Below are 23,009 nucleotides of genomic sequence, written 5' to 3'. Positions count from 1 at the left end.
TTTCTGAAACAGACTGCAAAGATCTTGTTAGCATATGCCAAGCACTTCTGCGGTCAGGTACAGAGTGCCGATAAGACATTTTCTGCTGGTACACAGTACAGAGCCAGGGTTCAGCCCTCTCCTTCAGGCAGCCTGCTGGAGCCTGGAAACAGGAAGAAAGGACTGCTGAAGGAGCAGAGCAATTGTTCTCCTCTTTGGTGCGTCCTCTTCAGTCTCACCCACACCCCGCCCTCACCTCATGTTCCCACAGCTCTGATGTCTGTAAAAAAACAAACAAAAAAAAAACTGTTATAGATACTCCAGGATTTGGGAAGAAAAGCGAGTTGCAGCATAAGGACTGATTGACCACACATTTCCCCAGTGGAAAATTCAGCTTTCCAGGAAGCAGCCTCTTACAGTAGGAGAAAACTCTGAACGAGGTCGCTTGCATAATTCACATTGAACTGGCAATCGCTCAAAGGGCAAACTGAGCCTCTTCGTACTATATGATTATGTGCTTAAGTTACGCTATCCAAATGGAGTTCTCTTTATGATTTATATTGCATAAGTAGAAACGGTCATTGCAGCTCATGTATGTCTCACATTTATACTGAGTTTTGCTTACCGCTTCAGCAAAATGTACCTGTTGCGCGTGCAACCTTGTGTTATATAATCGGAGCATTTTAGTGGGTGAGTTCCAGAATAAGTGCATGCTTAGAAGCAGCTTTTGCACAGGAGTGGCTGGACAATCATAGGATTGCATATTAATGCAGCAATTTCAATCAAATATCATCCTAAAGATCTCCACCATCTTTAAGGGACAGCTCCCCTCAGAAGTCGTTTCACCAAGGGGAAATCTAGCATTATACAGACCACACCTCTGGGAGGGGATACAATAATAACACACATGCAATTTATTTATATAACATTTCTTTTTTTTTTTTTTTTAATTTCTTTTATTGAGGCAAATATACATTAACACAAATTCTTGAAAGATAAAAGTACAATCTTCTCACCCCAAGATTTTTAACAATTTTTCATCCCCTCCCTTTTACCCCATACCTTCCCATAACCCTTCCCTCGGATCTCTTTACATATACATAGATATAGACAGAGCTCTATCAGCGGAGTACGGATCCATGTATAAGAATTTCTCGCCAGGTACACAAGGCCTGTTCATTGAGATATGGGAAGCATACTACCGCTCTCTATCGAGCCGAATCCAAGCTCTGGCACCTCTGGAACCTTCCAATGGAGGGGGCTCACAGAGGAGCAAAAGGATTCTGGTTAGTTAAGTACTCCATGACTTAGCATCAAACCAAAGATGCATACAAGGTTAGCTACTATGAACCCTTATTGCAGTTACTTAGCATTTGTATGAAATTTTTCTACCGAAGCCTATATCTATGAATATATATAACATTTCTTAATAAATAATTTAGTTTAATTAACTTTGGGGCAAAGCAGGGGAGCTTTTTTTACTCTCCCTGAAAGGAGAATCTGTTTGATTTGTCATTTTTTTCTGAGAAAAAGATTATCTGATACTTCAGGTAATCAGAGATGACGAGACATTTGGATATCACTAGAATATAGGTGATAGGTGTTACATTCAGAATAAAAGTGGCAGTGATTTGGTTAAATTTCATTAGGAAATATTTTTGCATAAAAATGTAAAAACCTGCAAACATCAAAAGGTGGAACTATTTGATTTCCATGAAAGTGCTTTTATTTCTGAAAGCCTGGGTGGAAAGTATTTATTTTTATTTATTTATTTATTTATTTATTTAAAATTTTATATACCGACATTCATCCAGGATATCATATCGGTTCACATTGTAACGCAAAAACAAACGCACGGCATGGCGCTTTACATTGAACAGTAAAAACATGATAACAAGTAGGGATGTGAATCGTTTTTTGACGATTTAAAATATCGTCCGATATATTTTAAATCGTCAAAAATCGTTAGGGCCACGATACAATACCAATTCCCCCGATTTATCGTTAAAAAATCGTAAATCGGGGGAAGGGGGAGGGCAGGAAAACCGGCACACTAAAACCCCCTAAAACCCACCCCCGACCCTTTAAATTAAATCCCCCACCCTCCGGAACCCCCGCTGAATGACCTCCTGCAGTCGATCTCCTGCCGGCGCCATTTTCCGTACGGAAAACGATTCGCGGCAAGAAATCGCTTCCTGAACCCCGCTGGACTCCCAGAAACTTTTGGCCAGCTTGGGGGGGCCTCCTGACCCCCACAAGACTTGCCAAAAGTCCAGCGGGGGTCCAGAACGACCTCCTGCGTCAAATCGTTTTTGTCTATGGCCGCTGCCATTTTGCGGCGGCCATTTTGCAAAATGGCGCCGGCTGAAGACAAAAGGATTCAATTGAGGGGGCCGTTCCGGACCGCCGCCGTTCTGGACCACCAGGTAATTTAAAGCATTTGGGGGGGGTTCAGGAGGGTGGGGGATTTAATTTAAAGGGTCGGCGGTGGGTTTTAGGGGGTTGGCTCATGATTTTAACAATTTTTCATGATATTTTTAAAACCCAAACGGCAACAATACGATTCCCTCCCCCTCCCAGCCGAAATCGATCATTAAGACGATCGAGGACACGATTCACATCTCTAGTGGAAAGGGGTTTACTTTTATCTTCACTTCCAAAAAGTGACAATGCATCCAAATTCAGATAGATGGCATTTTTGACTTACAGAGCTTAGCCTTGGATCATGACTGAGGCCCTGCTCATCCTGCTAGAGTTGGATTTCCATTGTATTTCCATCATCTTTTCTCTGTATCTGCTTTTTTCTAGATCAGTGGAGGTACCTGGGAGCCTCTCAAAAGGTTACAGTCAGGCCACTGCTGTCTCCCTGCAGGGCGGGATCCCCCTCCTTCTTGCAGAAGTCACCTGCCACTGCCACAGGAAGCGCCGGTTCTGTTGCTTTTGGTGATCCATTACTGGCACTGACCTGCAGGCTCTCCCGCCTCCCAGATCACCTGTGGCATCTCCCAGCCTCATGTCAGCAGGGGAGCAGGCAAGGTTGCCACCGTTATAATGTGAGGAGCACCGAGCAGGAGAGGCAGCCCATCATGGAAGTAAAGCAGCGTGAAAGCACCGCATCTTGATATATGTCAGCATAACATAAGCCTTTGCTCAGGCCTTTGGCTCTTCTGATTTAACTGAATTTGCTGGCATGCAATGAACCTAAGCTGACCTGGGTGTGTATGGCTACTGAGAGCCATCTGGAATGAATTCAGACCTAACCAGATATGATGAAAGGTTATGAGGTTATCGATGGCAGATGGCTGAGCCACATTCCAAGCTTGGTTCTCACAGATTCCTATCTCACTGAAAGAGGCCAGGTGAACTGAAGATCCCCAGAGGTCAAAGCTCTGATTAAAGGCCTGGAACCAGCGACAGAACACAGACCTACTACAATGATTGATCTATTGACAAAACACAGAAGATCAGAAGAAACAGAATATATCAAAGCAATGCTAAAACAAAGAAACTTTTAATGTGGGAGGGGATTTCTCAGGCTAGAGAAGGTCAGTTTATTACACTGTCATATTGCGTAAATGATCTTCTCACAAGCATTTTCTATGTATGGTTTGAAACTATATAATGCAGCTTCCACAAGAGACTGTAAGACACAGTAATGCCCTGCCTATATTGAAGGTTTGGCATCTGTGCTTCCAAGGATATGAAATATTAAATTTATATTTGTTCTAACTAAATTCTGTGTCATATCCTTGCGTGAAATAAGTGCAGACAAGCGTCTTATTGAAGTCAAATATTTTATACAGTCTCCATTCCTCACAGCTGCTGCCACCTTCTCCTACCCTTCCTACTGGATGGACTTCCTGATTGGGAATGAAGCCTGCCCAAGGGCAGCATGAAGAGAAGGCAGGTGTGGGAACTGGAAATGCAATGCTATCACTGTGTCCCATGCTGTATGGTACTTTTCACTAGCCTCGCTGCTCCCAGTAGTCGCTTTGCTTCTATTCCCCAGTTACCATAGGAGAGAGAGAGAGCAAGGCTGGGGAGATGGCATGATGAGAAGTGGGAAGGGTTAAACAGAGTGATATGGGGCTGACAGGTGACAGAACAAGAACAGGGAGGTGGGAGATATGGGGAGATACAGAGACAGGCTGGGAAGTCAGGGGAGCCAGGTGGAATGATGGTGTGTGTATGAAGTGGGGGGATGGGTGGGATTCAGAGAGCCGGAAAGCATTGGGGGAGTGAGCCAAAGTGCTGGTAATGAAGCACAAATTAGTTGAAGACAGAAGATATTTGAGACACAGGTCAGAAAGAGATGGATGGAGTAAGCCAGAGGAAAGCATAGAAGAAAAGCAAAAATGGAAAGGATAAATAGGAATCAGGGAGGATAATTTTAAAACCTGCGCACTTGCACCCAAATACACATGTATATAGGCACACGCAAATTTACTGCTGTATTTTATAAAAGATGTGCAAGTATGCTCCTAAACATGCACGTGCACATACAAAACGTGCACCAGACAAGTTCGGAGTTATCTGAATAAGTAGCAACACTTATCTGGATAAGATCTGATTTATCTGGCTAAGTAGTAGCAAAGCTGTTACATAGCCAGATAAATCTGAAAAGCATTACTTGCTCATCTAAGTAGCGCTTTTCAGACTTATCTGGACTTATCCAGTAAGACAGCCAGATAAGTCTAAAAGTGCTACTTAGACGGACAATTAGTGCTTTTCAGACTTATCCGGCTAAGTTGTGTCTTGCTGCTACGCAGCTGGATCAGTCTGAACTTGTCCTTCTCAGTAGCGGGAAAGCACTACTTAGCCAGATAAGTAGATTTTAGCCAGATAAATGTGCGAAAATGGAATACACATGTTTCTTTACTTCCCATTTTAAAGAGATATGTGAGTAGATTTTATACACGTTATTTAGTCGGATTTTACACATGTAGGTTGAGGGATTGTCTAACGTGTGTACGGCAATGAAATACACCGTTTTATTAGTCTACCAGTTTGCCCAGTCCATCTGCAGCTCGTGAAGACCCCTCCTGACTCTTCAGCCCGAAGTCCCCACTATGTCATCCAGACTGCCGAACCACTACATCACTTTTAAGATGTTTACGATCACTTAAACTAGATATTGAGCAGAAGTCAATATACATGAGTAAGATGCCACATTTAAATGCATAAATTGCTTATAAAATAGCATCTTACTCGCATACATATTGGTCTCTCCCCAGAATACCCCAGGCTGCCCACATTTTACATGCGTAAATGTATTCACAGACCCTAATTTACACAGGTATGCCAAGGTTTCTAAAATAGCATACACTTGCGTATATGCTGTTTTACACTTGCAACTTTTGAATATTCACCTTTAAGTTAGAAGATAGAGCAAATGAAAGCAGAGGGGAGACTGAGGTGAAAAAAAAAAGTTAAACATCCAAGTCGATCATACACCAGAAAGATGTAGTTTTTAAATTTTGTAACGCAATTGCAGAGTACTATCTACTATTATTTAACATTTCTATAGCACAGCTCCTTAGCTCAGTTTGCAGCAGTGATAAAAAAAAAAAAGCAAATAGAAAATTAGGTATTATTAGGAAAGGATTGGAAAATAAAGCGGAGGATATCACAATGTCTTTGTATTGATCCATAGTACAACAGCAACTTGAGCATTTTGGACAGTTTTCGTCACCCCATCTCAAAAATGATATACTGAATCTAAAAAAGGTACAGAGCAGGGTGACCAAGATAATAAAGGAGATGGAACAGCTTTCCTTTGAGGAAAGGCTAAACAGGTTAGGACTCTTCAGCCTGGAGACAAGATGATTGAATGGGGTGGAATGGGTAAACAGGAAACAATTATTTACCCTTTCAAATAGTACTAGGACAAGGGGACACACCATGAAGCTAATAGGTAGCACATTTAAAACAAATTGGAGAAATTATTTTTTATTCATCGCACAATTAAACTGTGGTATTTGTTGCCAGAGGATGTGGTGAAAGCAGTTAGTATAGTTCGGTTTAAAAAGGGGTTGAATGAGTTCCTGGAGGAAAAGTCCATAAACCATTTTTAGATGTGTAGACCTGAAAAAGAAACTGCTTATCCTTGGTTACAAGTAAGAAGGATTGGATCTATGCTTGGAGATCCTGTCGGATACTTGTGACCTGGAATGGCCAGGTCACTATCAGAGAGAGGATGTTTGGCTTGATGGACCTTTGGCCTGACCCATGATCGCATTTCTTATGTTTTTATAGAGTAAAAGCTCATGTTATATTCTGTTTAGGTACTGGAATATGATTTCATGAAGTACTATTTATTTTCTATAAGCAATTTATTTGTATTTTTTTTTAACTGTAATTATTGGCAAATAATAGTATACCTTATACTATTTTTGGCATTTTTTTATGTAGGGAGAAGTGTGGTGGGTAGAGCAAGGTACCTCTGTAATATTACTTCCCCCATCTCTCTGAAGTGAGTAATGTGAATTTGGGTTGTCTGGCATTCCCTCCTCTCCCCATCCTCCCCCATCCCCTTGCGACTCCCTCTGATCCTCCCTAGAGCTTCAACATTTTTGTAAAGAGACAATAAAGAACCACAAGAAATGTGCCCCTCCAGCTTCCTCAGCACTGCCAGACCAGCATAATTTTTCTGATAAACGTAGTCTGAATTTATGATTGGTGATTGGTGATTGGTGATTGGTGTGTGTGTGTGTATGTATGTATATATATATATATATATATATATATACTTGATGTTTGATAGTTAAATCCAATTGAAAAATAGACATATTACACTGAAATGTAAATAAAGTATTTCTGTGAATTTGAATTTTTGTGGCCCTGACACAAGTCATTTCAAACTTTGGAAGGAGTCCAATAGTCAGAAAAGGTTGAGAGCTATTGCTCTAGAGAGAAACCCATGAAGTTTTGGAATGGTATTTTTTCAGAATGCTCAGCTTGCTGTGACTGATCCTTATTATCACGGGTATCAGCTATTTACTTGCAGAAGACAATGGAAGTGGTTTAGTAAAACAGGAACCTTTACTGTCAAACACCAGTTCTCACAGCAACCTGACTCCCAGTTTCTTTCAGTAATATCCTTCTTCTTCCAGGTTCATTCCCACAATGCCATCTAGTGGTGACCCTCTGATTAGCACAGCATCTACTTTACAAGTCAATATCATGACACTTATTAGACATAAGTTCATATTTACAAATACTGGACTCTTGCAAAGAAGAGCAAAGGAATGGAACTATTTACTTGCAGGACAAAGGTCTACAGCAGGAAATATACTTTGATAAATAATGAAAAGGAATCTAACAGTAAAGAAATACTAACAGGAACCCTACATGGATTCAGAACAATGTTGTCTTATCTACCTAGCTATTCTTTTCCAATTAAGTTTCAAAGGACAGAGATAATCAACAATGGTGCAGATATTATATATTTAGATTTTTTTTTCTTTGCCTAATCTAAACATATTGATTATTGAAAGAATTTATGGGCACAAAAATTTGACGGAACGTACACAAAGGGTTGTAAATTGTTTGGATAGCCTTAGACAGTGAATGACTATACCCCCAGTCTTTGGTGGTTCCTTATCTGGCCCCCTTCTAGGGAACAGCACCTACGTCTTCATCTTGGACCTCACAGGAGAAGGCCTAAAGGGAGATAGCAGGAGCCGCGACAGCATCTGGGTTAAAAGCTACAATCAGGAGTAATGGCTGCTGGCAACTCTCCCTTACTCTGCAGTGAAGACTGAAACAGGACTCAGTGGGAAGCCACCAGCTGCCATCCCAGCCAGCAAAGAGCATAAGAGACCAAGCGACAGGAAGTGGCCGGGCAAAGTGGTGACACCACAAACCTTTATTCCACATCCACTCCCAGTAATAGCAAATGTAGATTGAATCTAAAAGAAGGAAGAGAGAAGATTCACCAGAGCCTGCAGGACTGTAATAGTACCAGAGCAGGATTGGCCCTCCTGCAGAGGAAATAGAAGAGGCAGTGACTCATTCTCTGGGATCCCTTATGCCTGCTGAATCTAGAGGGAAGCAGTATAGCATTGGGAATCAGATGCTTGCAGCAGCGGATTTATTCGGGTTCTTCAGATCGTGAGACTCGTCTGATCAATAGGAAGAGGATGCCTAGGCAATCACAACAGAGGGTGGTGTAAAAGTTCTTGGAACCCTAACCATTTAACACAACACCAGTCAAGTTCCATCTAGTGGTGAAAGTCGTTCGGGCACAGCCAGCTCAAAGACTAAACACAAAACCATAAGTTACAGGGAATTTTCCAGCACCAAGCAGTAGATCTATTGTCATGCTTATCATTTTATTATTCTTTTTATTATTTCACAGGAAATTGTCAGTCAAGAATTCCTACAGTACCCCATGGACAATGGTTAACTGTACATGGACACTCTGATAAGAGACTAGGACTAAATGTTGATTCAGTTAACGATAAGGAAGAAAGCTTGGCTGGTTGCAGATCTGCTTCTGTGTTTTCCTTATCTCTTGTTATTCTTCTGTTCATAAATATTAAGCCCTTGTTTAATCTAAACTGGTTGTGTTTTTCTGCCTAAGTGCTACTTTGTGAGGAAACATTTCAAAGGCTTAGTCCGGATATGCATGTGTAGAATAATGAGTAATATAAGTAGATTGACTGAATCTGTGTTAGACTGTGTGGGATAGTCAAGTGACTTTCATAGGCTGCAGATAGGAACCACATGGACTCCAACCTTTCTTCTTGCAATTTTCAACTTTATTATAATAATCAGCATACAATACAAGCAATAGTAGATTGCCTGCCTTCCAGCAGTGTACTCTCATCTTAGCTTCCACCAGAAAGGGTTCAGGAGTTGGCTTCTCCTGGAGATTCAGGCCTCCTATTTCTAGCTAGGTTCCGCCTCTTATCCTGCCCAGCAGGATCCTGCCCACAAAGCTCTCTCCCTCATTGGGTTTTAAGGTTGACCAGGCATCTAGTTTGATCCCACACAGATTAAGGAGAGGTAGTAGGGCCACTCCTTTACATACCTTCCCCCTCAGCTCACACTTGTTGAGGCAAGTGCTACAACTCACCTTGTATCTCATCCAGTGAAATGACTCCACTCCCCAATAGACATCTTCTGGCCTCCCACCAGCTAGACAGTCGGGACTATAGGATCATGCTTCCCCCCCTCTCACTAGGGTTACCCTAAATACCGCCATTACCATCACCCACTGCACCCTTTGCCCAGTGTCCATCCCCATTCCGTCAAAGGTGTCCTTTTGTTGCGCCGGGTTCCACTCCTTCCCAGGCCAAACTCTCTGGACTTTCTTTGAGAGTTCCTGTGGTGGCTTCCATTCTTTTACGACTTTGACTATGGCGTCTTCTCACTCCTCTGTGTGGTTTCCACCTGCAGCGCTACTTTCTGGCTATTCTGCAGTAATTGCATCTGGGTACTGTGCAGTGCCTCCCTCTGGCCTCTGCAGCACCTATTTCTGGCCACTTGACAGTGCTTTCATCTGTCCTCTCTGCCATACCTCTGTCTAGTCTTTCTGCAGTGCTTGCATCGGTTCTCTCTGTAGTGCCCCTCTCTCTGGCCCCCCTGTTCTGCCTCTCTCTAGTTTCTTCCATGCTGCATTCCTCAGGCCAGTCTTAGTCACTTCCAACAGGCCACTCTATACTGCCTCCTTCTGGGCAGTCTGTAAATCTCCACCAGGAACTCTTTTGCTTCTCATTCCCAATAATTGTAGGTTAATTTCCTTGGGTTCCAATCTCCTTTCTTCACTATGTTGTGCCTAACTTTACAATTCAGGTTTTTCTTTTGTCACCTGTCCCAGCAGTGTGTTCCCTGGTTCTTTGCCAAGTTTTCCTGTCGCACCATCCACAGGCTCAGCTCTGGCTCCAGAACACTTGTTACTCTTCTCTTCCTCTGCTCATTTGTCCCGCTGAAGGGTAAAGCACCAATTATATGATTCATATTGCTGCTGTGTTTCCTCTGTTTTCAGGTGTAGTGAGGAATTCCCTGTCCTTACCTCAGGCAGGCTGGCAGTTTGGAGTGCAAGCTCTGTTCCCAACTCTTTCAAAGCACACACCTGGACAATCTGGCTTCTTATGGCCAATTCTTGAAACTGCCTCTGTCCTTCCAGGGGGCTTTGAAACACAGCTTCTATTTTCAGCTTAGTCATTCTTTCCCGTGCATAAAGCTCATTTTTTATTTTTAGCTCTAGTGCAGAGTTGTTGTGTGGTTGCACAGGGTATGGCCCTCCAGCAGAAACTTTCTTGTGCAACCACACAGCAACTCTGGCAGCTTCAGTTTCTGCAGGGGCCACACTCTGTTCAACACAGTCTATACAAACTGTCTTTTTTTTCCTCTGTGAAAAGGTAAAAAGAAAAACTCTGTCCAGCAACTAACTCACTTTGTTCCCTTGCTAAGCAAGCAGAATTTCTCTCCTTACTTACTTGCATACAAATTTTTACAGCTAATTTTTCCTTCAGGCCCCTTCTGTGTTAAACAAAAAAAAATTATGTACTCCTCCCTGAGCCATAGTCTTCCGTAAGTCTCGTAACATGGAAAGCCTATTACTTTCACTGACTGACACTCTCCTCAAGGGCATGGACCACGGACAATCCTTTATCCTTGCCCTTCTTGACATTTCATCTGCTTTCGACACTATCAGTCACAAAATCCTCCTCACCCGCCTAACTGAGATTGGCATCTCAGGCACAGCCATCCACTGGTTCTCTTCCTACCTCAATAATAGAGGCTACGCTGTAAAAATTGCAAATTCCGAATCATCACACATCCCCCTTACCCAAGGCGTCCCACAGGGCTCTTCACTATCCTCCACGCTCTTTAATATATACCTGTTACCGCTCTGCCACCTCCTTTCTGACCTTGGTCTTAAGTTTTTCTTATATGCAGATGATGTCCAAATCCTCATCCCTATCCAAGAATCCCTCACCAAATCTCTTAAGTTTTGGGAAACATGCCTCGTCTCCATTAACTCCCTACTCTCTAACCTACACCTTGCTTTAAACTCCTCCAAAACTGAACTCCTCATCATTTCAAATCACCCTGACCGGATGCCACCATCTGCTTGTGACCTCATCCTCCCCTCAAATGCTTTTCCCTACTTCGTGTGAGATCTTGGTGTCTCCCTAGACCACCAACTAAACTTCAAAAACCACATTAACACAATCATAAAGGGAGGATTTTTCAAGCTCCATATCCTCAAAAAACGTAAACCCCTACTCCATTCGCAAGACTTCCGCACAGTCCTGCAAGCGACAATGCTATCAAAAATGGATTACTGCAATTCCTTACTTCTAGGCCTTCCCTATTCTACTATTAGACCCCTGCAAATGTTACAGAATGCTATTCAAGAATCCTTACAAATACACGCAAAGCCGACCACATCACCCCTATTCTTAAGGAGCTCCATTGGCTTCCCATCTCCTCCTGCATCAGATACAAAACCCTCACCATTATTCACAACTCCCTGCACAACCACAATCACTCCTGGCTTGAGGATGCTCTTCGATTCCGCTCCTCCAATCGTCCTACTAGAACCGCACTTTCAGGAACCCTCTACACCCCTTCCCTTAAATGTGCTCACCACACTTCCACCAGAGAAAGAGCCCTATCCATTGCAGGCCCCTCCCTCTGGAACACTATGCCACTTGAGCTCCGACTAGAACCATGCATTCGGAAATTCAAAACAGGGGTTAAAACATGGCTCTTTAAAATGGCCTACCCTGATCCGGATCCTGCGTAGTCCCCCTGCTCCCACTACTCCTTCAGAGAAAGAGCCCTTGTCATTAACATACTCATAGCCTTCTCCTTTATTCCTTTAATTATACTCTGTTTTGTCTCCCATTTCTCTGCACCTTCTTATATACCCCCTTTTATATCCCTTATACCCCCTTCCCCTGTCCTTAAACCCTACCTTTTCCCTATAGCAACCCTTTTATACCCCTTTTATTTATCCCTTCCGCTATCCTTTAAACCTTACTTTTCCCTATAGCAACCCTGCTAGTCTATATATAGTTGCCTTTCTGAACGTATAATTTGTAATGTTATATATAGTGTCTCCTGTATGTACTAGTTAAAGATAATGTATACTATTGTATATAATACTTTTTGGAGTGTATAATTTATATAAGGTTAACCACAGTTTATAAGGTTATACACAGTCCGTTATTGAGAGTATAATTTGCAATGCTACTTATTATGTTCTTCTGTTGTTTTCCATCAGGTACTGTTCCTTTTCTCCTCTTCTCTTCCTGTCTTTCCTTCTCTTCTCTCACCCCTTCTCTCTTCCTATCTGCTCCCTCTCCCCCCACCCTGGTTTTTTGTAATTTCCTCCTTCAGTTATATTGTAAACCGGCATGATGTACCCACGAATGTTGATATATAAAAGCTAATAAATAAATAACTGTTCAGTGCTATGTGCACAAGTAGTAGCACTACTTTTTTGGAAGGTCACACCCAACAAACATTTATTTAATTACTACTTTCTTTTTCCTCCCTTGGAGACTAGGGTTTCTCTCTGTGCCAAGCGTTGAGCAGAAATCCCATTCTGACATCATATGTGGGATACCACATCATTCTTCAAAATGTGTTATGGCGTTAACGCACATGATAACGCATTACACATACGTTAACACCATAATGCATGCAAAAAATGCTGTAGTGCACGGTGCGAATGCAAACTGTTTGGGGGGGTGGAATCGGGGAGGAGTTTTTCATGGGAATTAGTTAAATTAGGGAACATAACGCACCATGCAATAGCATAATGCATGCTATCGTACGGTCTTAATGCCAGAAATAACTACACCTTTTTCTCTGGCGTTAAGCTGTGCAATATACCCAAAATGGTCATAATACAATTCATGATCAATTTTTGGAATTGCATTTTGGCCATTTCTGAGAGAGAGAGAGAGAGAGAGAGAGAGAGAGAGAGAGAACCTCTGGAGAAGGCCTCACTGTGTGCACCTATTTAAATCTTTATAGGAGGGCCGCCTAATAACTCAAGGTGAAGTGTTAGTGGTGGTTTCGGGTTAGGGGCCAGTTTCACATGTAGAGTGAGACGTATGAACAGCACAGTACACCTTGGTGAAGATTTGATATCATTTGGAGTGAGAAAAGTCTAACAAAGATGAAATTTTGTACTATGTTCTCTCACTCCAAATGATGTCAAATTTTCACCAAGTCGTACTGAGCTGTTTGTAATTCTCACTCTGCATGCGAACTGGCCCCTAAACCCGAAACCATCACTAACACCTCACCTCGACCTATTAGGCAATCCTCCTCTAGAAATTTAAATATTTAACTACTATGAGGGCCTTGTAGATAGATGTGCTCTATCTCTCTCTCTCTCTCTCTCACACACACACACACACACACACACACACACACACACACACACACACACTGTGTGATAATAATCAACATACAAATAATAGTAGACTGCCTTCCTTCCAGCAGTGTACTCTCACCTTAGCTTCCACCAGAGAAGGTTCATGAGTTGACTTTTCCTGGAAATGTGGGGCCTCCAGTTCCTAGCTGGGCTCCGGCTCTTATCCTGCCTAGCAGGATCGCACCCACAGAGCTCTTTCCCTCTATGGCTTTTAAAATGGACCAAGCATCTAGCCTGGTCCTGCACAGATTAAGGAGAGGTAGTAGAGACGCTCCTTTACAGGCTGTAACTAAATGTCTACATTTACCTTGTGTTTGAAAATTGCCTGGGTTCACAGAGGTTGAAAAGTATGAATGCTAAGAGCTTTATTTAAAATTTACCTTTCCATGTATTACTTCCATTTACTCTGAGGTGATGTATGCGGGTGCATTGTAATCTGTGCACAGAGCTCTTCTGAGTGGAGACTCCACCTAACACTATCTCTAATCAATACAATTCTAGGCAAGAACATCTTTAGGGGGAGTTGAAATTGGGACTATATAATTCTGAGTTTGAAGTTTAGCGGGAGGAATGGAGGAGTTAGGAGAGACCCACCAGGGATATGGGTGCACAGAGCACCTCTTTCCAAGGAGACGGCTCTGCAGGGACTTTTCCTCTTAAGGGGAGCTGTATCTCCTCATGGAGAAATAACCAAGGTACCTGACTTGGGTCAGTTAAGGAAGAAGAAGTAACATTGGGTCCCACTATCATGGAGGACCTGGAAGGAGAAGATCCAAAGATGCCTGAGTTGGGAAATCTGGGAAACCAAGTGTCAAGTCCTGAAGGAGAGTTTCTAAGTATCTTGAGAATATACTGAAAGACTTCAGGGTGGCTAGAAAAATATATTGTCATAAGAAAGGAGTCATATTCTGGAACTAAATTGATGCTAATGTGGATCTGGTGTTTTGGGAAAGGAATTCAAGGGGTAAGATTGGGATAAGTGGACGGGAAAGATAGTCTATACCTTTCAGAAAGTAATAATTAGTATTATTAAAGTTTTGCTCTGTCTGGAAATCGATGCTGCTGCATCCTGACATAGTTGCATATAAACTCCTGATTTAATCAGTGAATTTTAAAACTCTTTTGTAAACTGTGACTGCTGATAACCCCAGAAAATAAAAGTTGCTTGTTTGAATATATCTTGGGAGTGAGCCCCTATTTTACCTACAGAAGTGAGTTTTGGGGAACATAATTGTGAGAGCAGTCAGAGGGGTTCATAGAGGGGATACTTGGTGGCTTGGTCCCCTGTCCAGCTTAGGACACTTCCCCTTGCCTTTGGCCCCATGTCCACTACGCCATCTGTTTGACCTACTCACCGTGGAGCCCTCCAGAGAGATTGGTGCAGTGTTCCCAAACCCTCTCTCCTTGGATGTGCCCCCATCTGGGGAGTTGTCTTGGTTTTCAGTCCTGTCCATCTGTCGTCTTTCATAGCACTAAATTCACAAGAAATAAAGTTTACAAATAAATGACTTAGAATTGTACATGCAATATAATCTTGCTCCAACATATTTACACATGATAAAAAAAATAAGCTTTTAAAAATCCAATAATGGTGGGAATAAAACACTAAAAGATTTCATGAACAAAAAGAGCATTATTGGATAAAGTAAAGCACCATCAACACGAGTAGGATAAGTTACCAGGAGAATCAGAACCTGGCTGCACCTTATGAATGTCATTCTCTCTCTTTACATTTATTGCCATATGTCTATACATTTAATTTTTTGTTTACTAATAATTTTTATGATGGTATTAGAGTTGCATATGTTAAACTGAAGCAATCAAAACAGGAAAAGAGTTGTGTCACTCTCAAATGCACTGTAATCTACACTTCTTAGAGACAAAAGGGAAATGAAAAGGAGTGTCAGAAAGCAGATGCAAGAAAGTTATCCTGACACTTTATCCATGTTCAAAGTGAGGGCACAATGTGGTTATGGGTGAGCAAAGTACCACCCGGTAAGACCTCACAAGACTAACATCACATGCTTTTTCTAAAGCATTGGATCTAAAGTAAGGGATTAGAAAGAAAATAGCACATATTTTATTTTTAAAAGTTGAAGCATATTTTAATTTGAAGCCTGACACCTGAGAAAGCTCAAGTGAAGCTACTTGGCATTAATGGAATTCAGAACTATAGCAATGCTTGAAAAATGTGAAAATACTGGAAACAGATGGTTAAGTATGCTACATATTCAAATCAAAAGAGGACTACTGTTTACTGTTTATACAAGTTCTGTAACCTGCTATTTTTCACAACTAGGGGGATATTAAAAAGCGATCGTGGCAAACAGAGATGGGAGTGTTGACTGATGACTAAAGTTTGATAGGAGAATACTGTCACTTCCCCATTTCTTATAGCCTCCTTCCCCCTCTCCCCACACACACACACACACACACACACACACACACACACACTTCAACTCTCTAAGCAAACTTCCTTGAAATTTTTATTTAGTTCTGGGCACTTGATTGATAGCTAATATTTTAAATATAGGTACTGTAAAGGGGAAACTATTAACAGCCTAGCTGACCTCAGTTTTCAAAGTAGATTAAAAACCTTATCTTTCCCTAGGAGAAAGATGCATGAGGCCATTTGATATGCTGAAATATTTTCAAGAGCTAAAGCATAGGCCTGGGCAAGTGCTCTATTTCAAAGCATAACAAGGTCCAGAGCAGATCTGGGGGATATAAGAGATTGTGAAGGAGTGTCCCTGAAAATCCTCCTTAATTGGTGCTGTCCCAGGCATCTAGCCTGGTCTCCAAGAGAAGGCAGCTCCTGCAAGAAGGTGAACAGTGAAGATAAAGAATTGATATGAATACTGAAAGCAAATGTTGAGATATGATTACTGAAGACAAATGTTGACTTGCGAATACTGAAGATAGATAAATGTTCAGTGTGAATGTGGTTGAAGATAAGCCACTTTTTGTAAATAAAGTATGTTTTAGAAAATCAGAGTCCAGTGTGTGTCTGTCCTCTGGAGAGTTACAGTCTGCTTCTGCTATTTCACAGGGATATACCTGAAAGCAGAGGGCGAAGAGAATTAGATTTTAGAAAAAAAAAACAAAACCCCACATCTGCTACTGTTTTGAACTTGTAGAATAAACTCCTTGATGGTCTGCTGAAACTGCAGAAAGGATGAACTTATCCAGAAGGCAATGCTTAACATCTACAACTGGGAATGCAGGAACTGAAAGAAACAAAATGTTTTAAGAACAGCTAAAGTTAGATGGGTCTCTTAGGTCAAAACGTCAGCAAAATAACCTGAAGAGCTTTTTGCTTCTCACTGAATAGGAGTGGGAAAGACACTTTTCAAAGGTGTGTTCCCAGGCAAACTAAATTCTTGGGGCTAAAAATTGCCCTTCCCTCAGCAGATAACATGCATACTTAATGTTTTGCAGCAGTAAAAGGGGAGGGTCCAGGATGGGGTTAGATCAGGGAAAGAAAAGTACGCTCAGAGAGTTCTTTTTAAAATCGCTGCATTCATTATGTTGTGCATACTTTTCATCTGTCCTAAATCAAATTGAAAGTCTGTGGGTAGCTTTGTCCCATGGTCCCCACATTTTTAAAGGAAATCTACCTGGGAAATTTCTTTTGAAAATGAGTTTGTAGGTCCAAATCTGTGGACATGCAAGCTGCCCTTGGAGTTTCCAAATTGGCCCTATAGATTTTTAGTTCTCTAGATGGCATCTTTATGAAGTTGCTATACCTTGGAATAAAAAGCCTTCCTTTTGACTACCTGATGATACTTTTTATCATAAGTGCTAATAAATAAACTTGTTGATATTTTCATGCAGCTGTTTTTCGATGCCTATTAAAATTTTGGGATTCGTGTTATTTCAGAAACGCTGGTATATTAGTACATCTTGGATAACTTGGAGGCAAGAGGCAAAATGCGAGAAGATACAATCAGACATGTACTGAGTTTTTTGAACTCCAAGATTTTTCTCTCTCCGATTGAATTGTGTTTTCAAGATTCAAAGTTTACAGAAATAATTCTACCTATAAGTATTTTGTTTGGTGAAGAGAGTTATGGTTAAAAGACAAGGAGAACAAGAGTTTACCTGACCAAAGTTATGGAATTATTTGATTTAGAGTGTATGGGTGATCAGGTTAGAGATGACGTTTGGAAGCAGGAGGAGTTGGCTTCTAAAGACTCTCTAGTGAAAGAATAAATGATAATTTGGCAAGAACGTTGGAACTAGTGCCCCTAAAGATTAGGCAGAGGAACAATGCCAAAGGCAAGCCCTGGTATTCATTGACAATTTTGGAGCTTAGAAAGTTGGTACACCGGGCATAAACAGCATTAGAAAACAATGAGGACCCTCTCAAATTTTACAGTTTGGACAGCTTTGGCAAAACAATATCATATTGGTTATGGAAAAACTGAAAGGAGCAACTACAAAGATTAAGAGTTTATATCAGGCATGGGTGTCTTTTAAAAATACCAGATATATGTCACAGATTTAAAAAAGGTGGAAGTAAGGCAAAATGACTGCTGGCATGGTTAAAAGGTGAGGTGAGAGAGCCTGTTCTAGCCAAAAGAACATCTTTCAGAACATGGAAAAGGGATTCGAATGAAGAAATTGCACTGACAAGGAAGGTAAGGACAGAATTTAAACAGAAGATTGCTGTGGAAGTAAAAACTCTTAAAAACTTTTCAGGTACATTTGAAGTAAAAAGCCTGCGAGAGAGTCAGTTGGACTATTAGATGATTAAGGGGTACTAAGGGAGGACAAGGCCATAGCAGAGAGATTAAATGAATTCTTTCCTTCGGTCTTTACTAAGGAAGATATAAGACAGATATCCATGCGAGAACTGAAAGGTGATGATTCAGAGAAACTGTAACAAATCTCAGTGAACCTGGAAGATGAAGTAGGGCAAATTGACAAACTAAAGAGTAGTAAATCCAAATGGTATATATCCCAGAGTGCTGAAAGAACAGAAAAATGAAATTGCACACCTAGTATTAGTAATCTGTAACCTATCATTAAAATTTGCTGAGCACACCGTTTAGCACTCATTTGGCCGTGCGTTTTCAACGTGCATCTATTACTCCTTATACTGTAAGGGGTAATAGTGCCTTGAAAACGTACGGCCAAACTCGCAAAAGCTAATAGCGCTGATTGCATACAAATGCATGTTGATGAGCCTATTAGTTAGTCGCCCGGGATACTGAAAGTAAAATGTGCAGCCAAGCTGCACATTTTACTCTCAGAAATTAACACCTGCCCAAAGGCAGGCGTTAACTATAGACAGCACTAGGTAAGTGTACAGAAAAGAAGAAAAAAACTGCTTTTCTGTACAATCTCCAACTTAATATCATAGGGATATTAAGTCGGAGGCCTCAAAAATAAGAAAAACAAAACAAAAACTGCCTGCCTGTCGGCGGGTTCAAAAACAGACACTCAATTTTGCCGGCATCCATTTTTCGAACCCATGGCTGTCAGCGGGTTCGACAACCGACGCCAGTAAAATTAAGTGTCGGTTGTCAGACCCGCTGACAGCCGCCACTTCCACTAATAAGGAGGCACGAGGGACGCGCTTGTGTCCCTAGCGCCTCCTTATTAGGGCGGGCCCTAATTTAAATAATCGCATGACCAGAAGAGGTGCCTGGGCACGCATCGAGAGAGCGGAAGCTTAGCACGAAGCGCCGGCTCTCCTGCAGGTTTCAGTGCATCGGCCTGTAGGAAAGGAATGGAGAATATCATAATGCCTCTGTATCGCACCATAATGTGTCCACACTTTCAGTATTGTGTGTGATTCTAGTCACCACATCTCAAAGATACGGCAGAATTTTACAAAGTACAGAGAAGGGCGACCAAAATGATGAAGAGAATGGAATGATTCTTCCTTGAGGGAAACGCTAAAGAGGTTAGGGCTCCTCAGCTTGGAGAAGACTAGAGATGGATGAGAGGAGATATGATAGAAATCTATAAAATAATGAGTAGAGTGCAACAGATAAATGCAAATCTGTTATTTATTATTTCAAAAAGTACAAAGACTTGGGGGACATGCAATAAAGTTACTAGGTAATACATTTAGACAAATAGGAGAAATATTTTTTTAACTCAGCACATAATTAAACTCTGGAATTCATTGCCAGAGGATACAGTAAAAGCTGTTAGTGTAGCTGTGTTTAAGAAAGGTTTGGAAAAGTTCCTGGAAGAAAAGTCCAAAACCATTATTAAGGTGGAGTTGGAAAATCCACAGTTTATCCCTGGGATAAGCAGCATGGAATCTATCAACTTTTTGGAATCCTGCCAGATAGTTGTGACTTGGATTAGCAAATCTTATGTTCTTCTGTTCTTGTGCTATATTAATAGAGATGTGCATTTGTTTGAAACAAATGGGTAAAATGAAACACATGAGACCATTTTTGTTTAATTCATGTCCCCCTTGTTACACAGGTCGGTCACCCTGCCCGGCGTCTGATCCCGCTTAGCTTTTGCCGCAGCACAGCCGACAGGGTTCCAGGCTCCCTGGTCACAGCCAGAGCCCACCACTATCGCCTGCAGCTGGCCTGCCTCTCCTCCAGCCGGCGGCGCGACGGGATGCTCCAAGCTGACTCTGCACAGCCTGCAGGGTGTCCAACACCACCAGTGTCAACCGGCTCCCTAGGCGTGTGTGTGCGCCATTTTCTTTTTGATTTAAAGGGCCAGTGGCAGGTAACTGTGCGGCCATCTCAGATGACATCATATTGCAGAGACTATATTTATTTATTTATTTATTTATTTGCTTTTATATACCGACATTCGTTGGCGTACATCACATTGGTTCACATGGCAACAATTGGAATAGTATGACTAGAGGTCGTACTATTTTACATTTAACAATAACTGTGGTTGGAACTAAGATTACAGGGTAACGAGAAATTAGGGAGCGAACTTTAATAAACTGGTGGCGGAAAGCCTTGAGGGGGCACAAGTAACCAGAATAAATGGTTAAACAGGAGAGACGGTACATGTAGCCAGGATAAACATTTAATAAAGGGGGACGGTGGGTGGGTGTTAAAGGGGGGATTATATATATATATTATATATATATAAGGATAGTCCCTGCACTCTGCCAGTGTCTTGGCAACATGACTCCTAGCTTCTGCAGGTCCCTTGCTCCAGCGAGCTTCCTGAGTTTGAGTGTTTCCTGAGTTCCTGTCCCATCCTGGTCCTCAGACTGACTCCTGTCTCAACCTTTGCCTGGATACCAACCACAGGTATCGCTGCCTGCCTCGACCTTTGCCTGGACATTGACCATGAGTATCGCCACCTGCCAGAGACCCCATGTAAGTCCAGCCGTCCCTGATACCTGAGGGCTCAACCTAAGGGGAATGTGGGCTGGTAGTGGTAAAGCTCCAGCGGGGTCTCTGCTCCTCTCCAACCTTGCCTGCTGACGGTGGGGAATTGTAGGGCTCCTCCTCACAGGTAGCGACAACTCCCCCTCGGTCCAAGGTCCATGATCAGAACAGATTGCCAATGCCATGGATCTGGCGGAGGCTATTCCGGGCCTAGCTCAGAAGATTATGGAACAGCAAAGAGTCCTGGAGACATTAGCAGCTTCCATGGAGCGTCTCAGCACCCGCCTTGACTCTGTGGTACCAGCAGGTGCAGATGCAACCCCATCCACGCCGAGTCTTCCTATGCCGGCACCACCGACATGCTCAGTCATTTCGCTCCCTGCTCCTCCTCATTATGCCAGGGATCTGTAGCATGAACTTCCAGCCTCTCTGGACTCTCTTATCAAGTTAACAGGCAGGATCGATTGACGCCTGCAGGAGAGAGTCCACAAGCTACAGGGCCTGTCCCCAACATTCTTCTCCCACCTCACATCCATCTTTGTCTCCTGAAAAACAGACGGAAGAACCCATGCAGTTGGGCCATGGTCACTTGTCTCTTAAAGAATGTCAGAGGAGCCAACGGGCTGGACTCTGCCTGTACTGTGGAGAACCTGGTCATCTAATCGCTCGCTGCCCTGTCCAACCAGTAAACTCCTGGGCCTAGGACTCACTGGGGGATTGATCCTAAGTCTGACCTCACCTGTTCCCCCATTAACGCTGCCAGTATCGCTCTCCATAGAAGGTCGTAACTTTTCCACCTAAGCCTAGGTAGAGTCCAGAGCTGGTGGGAATTTCCTGATACAAGATCTTATGGAGCAGTTGTTAATTCCTACTCGCTCATGCCCAGTACCATTGACTCTTTCCTCCATTCATGGGGATCTTCTCCCAGGGAAGATCACACACATCACCACTCTGCTGAAATTCCACATGAATCCGCACCACCTGGAACATCTCACCTTTTATGTCATTCAGAAGGCCATCCATCAGGTGGTGCTCAGCATTCCCTGGCTACAGTTTGACTGGTCCTCGCTACAGCTGACCCAGTGGGGCCTTGGTTGCCAAAAGACCTGCTTGAAGAAGCCCGCTGCTCTACCATGCTTTTCCACCACTCTGGTCCCTGATTGCTTACCGTCACAATACTCCCAGTTTGCAGATGTTTTCTTCAAGAAGGCTGCGGACATGCTGCCTCCATATCAGGAGTATGACTGTACCATCAATCTAGTGCCAGGCTCCACACCTCTCTGAGGATGGGTCTACCTCTTGTCCTTACCAGAGACCTGCGCTATGTCAGAAATCATAGAGGAAAATCTACAAAAGGTCTTCATTTGATGGTCTTCTTCCCCAGCGGGGGGCAGCTTCTTCTTTGTTGGCAAGAAGGACAGTACTCTTCATCCGTGTATTGATAACCATGGCCTTAATGCAATCACCGGTCATAGCCAAGCTGTTTGACCGCTTATAAGGGGCGAACATATTCTCCAAACTGGATCTCTGTGATGCCTACAATTTGGTCCGGAGTTGTGAAGGCAACGAATGGAAGACGGCGTTCAACACCAGGAATGGCCATTACAAATATCTGGTCATATCGTTCAGACTCTGCAATGCCCCTGCTGTCTTTCAAAACCTGATGAATGAGATTTTCCATGACCTCCTCTATGTATGCGTGGTCATGTACTTAGATGATATCATGGTATTTTCCAAGGATCTGCAGTCTTATCACCAGGAAGTTGCCAAAGTGCTGCAACGGCTGCGGGAGAATCGTCTGTATGCTAAATTAGAAAAATGTGTTTTCAAAAGGAGGCCCTTCCTTTCCTAGGCTACATAGTCTCTAACCAAGGTTTCTGTATGGACCCAGTGAAACTTAAGAGCATTCAGGACTAGCCACAACCCAGCAATTTGTGGGTCCTCCAGAGGTTCCTGGGCTTCATGAATTATTACTGCAGCTTCAACTGGAACTATTCCAAATTGTCTGCATCACTCACAGCCCTAACACGCAAGGGAGCCAATGCCAAGCAATGGCCCACATAGGCTGTGGTAGCTTTCCAAACTCTCAAAGAGGCCTTTCTCCAGGAATTGTGTTTCCGACATCTGCATCCGAGACTTTCTTTTGAGGTGGAAGTGGATGCCTTGTCCAAAGGAGTAGGAGCGGTGCTCAGTCAGTATGATTCCTCAGGAACCTTGCACCCTGCTCCTTCTTCTCCAAGAAGTTTTCCTCGGCCAAGCAGAAATATGCCATTGGTGACAAGGAACTCCTAGCA

General features: G+C 42.6%; 1 long non-coding RNA gene across 1 annotated transcript in view; it reads right to left on the bottom strand.

Annotated features, from left to right (window-relative positions):
• Positions 1-202: 202 nt before the first annotated feature.
• Positions 203-23,009, bottom strand: part of LOC115086092 — a 50,098-nt gene continuing 27,291 nt past the window's right edge. Inside the window, exons 2-3 of the long non-coding RNA XR_003855069.1 lie at positions 14,740-14,856; positions 203-259 (exon numbers count right to left, since the gene is read on the bottom strand). This is a non-coding gene — a long non-coding RNA (uncharacterized LOC115086092). The remainder of the gene's footprint in view (positions 260-14,739; positions 14,857-23,009) is intronic.

The sequence above is a fragment of the Rhinatrema bivittatum genome, chromosome 2, assembly GCF_901001135.1.
Source record: "Rhinatrema bivittatum chromosome 2, aRhiBiv1.1, whole genome shotgun sequence".
Lineage (NCBI taxonomy): Eukaryota > Metazoa > Chordata > Amphibia > Gymnophiona > Rhinatrematidae > Rhinatrema > Rhinatrema bivittatum.
Note: the sequence above shows the minus strand (reverse complement) of the source record. Positions and strands in the feature narration are given on the sequence as shown.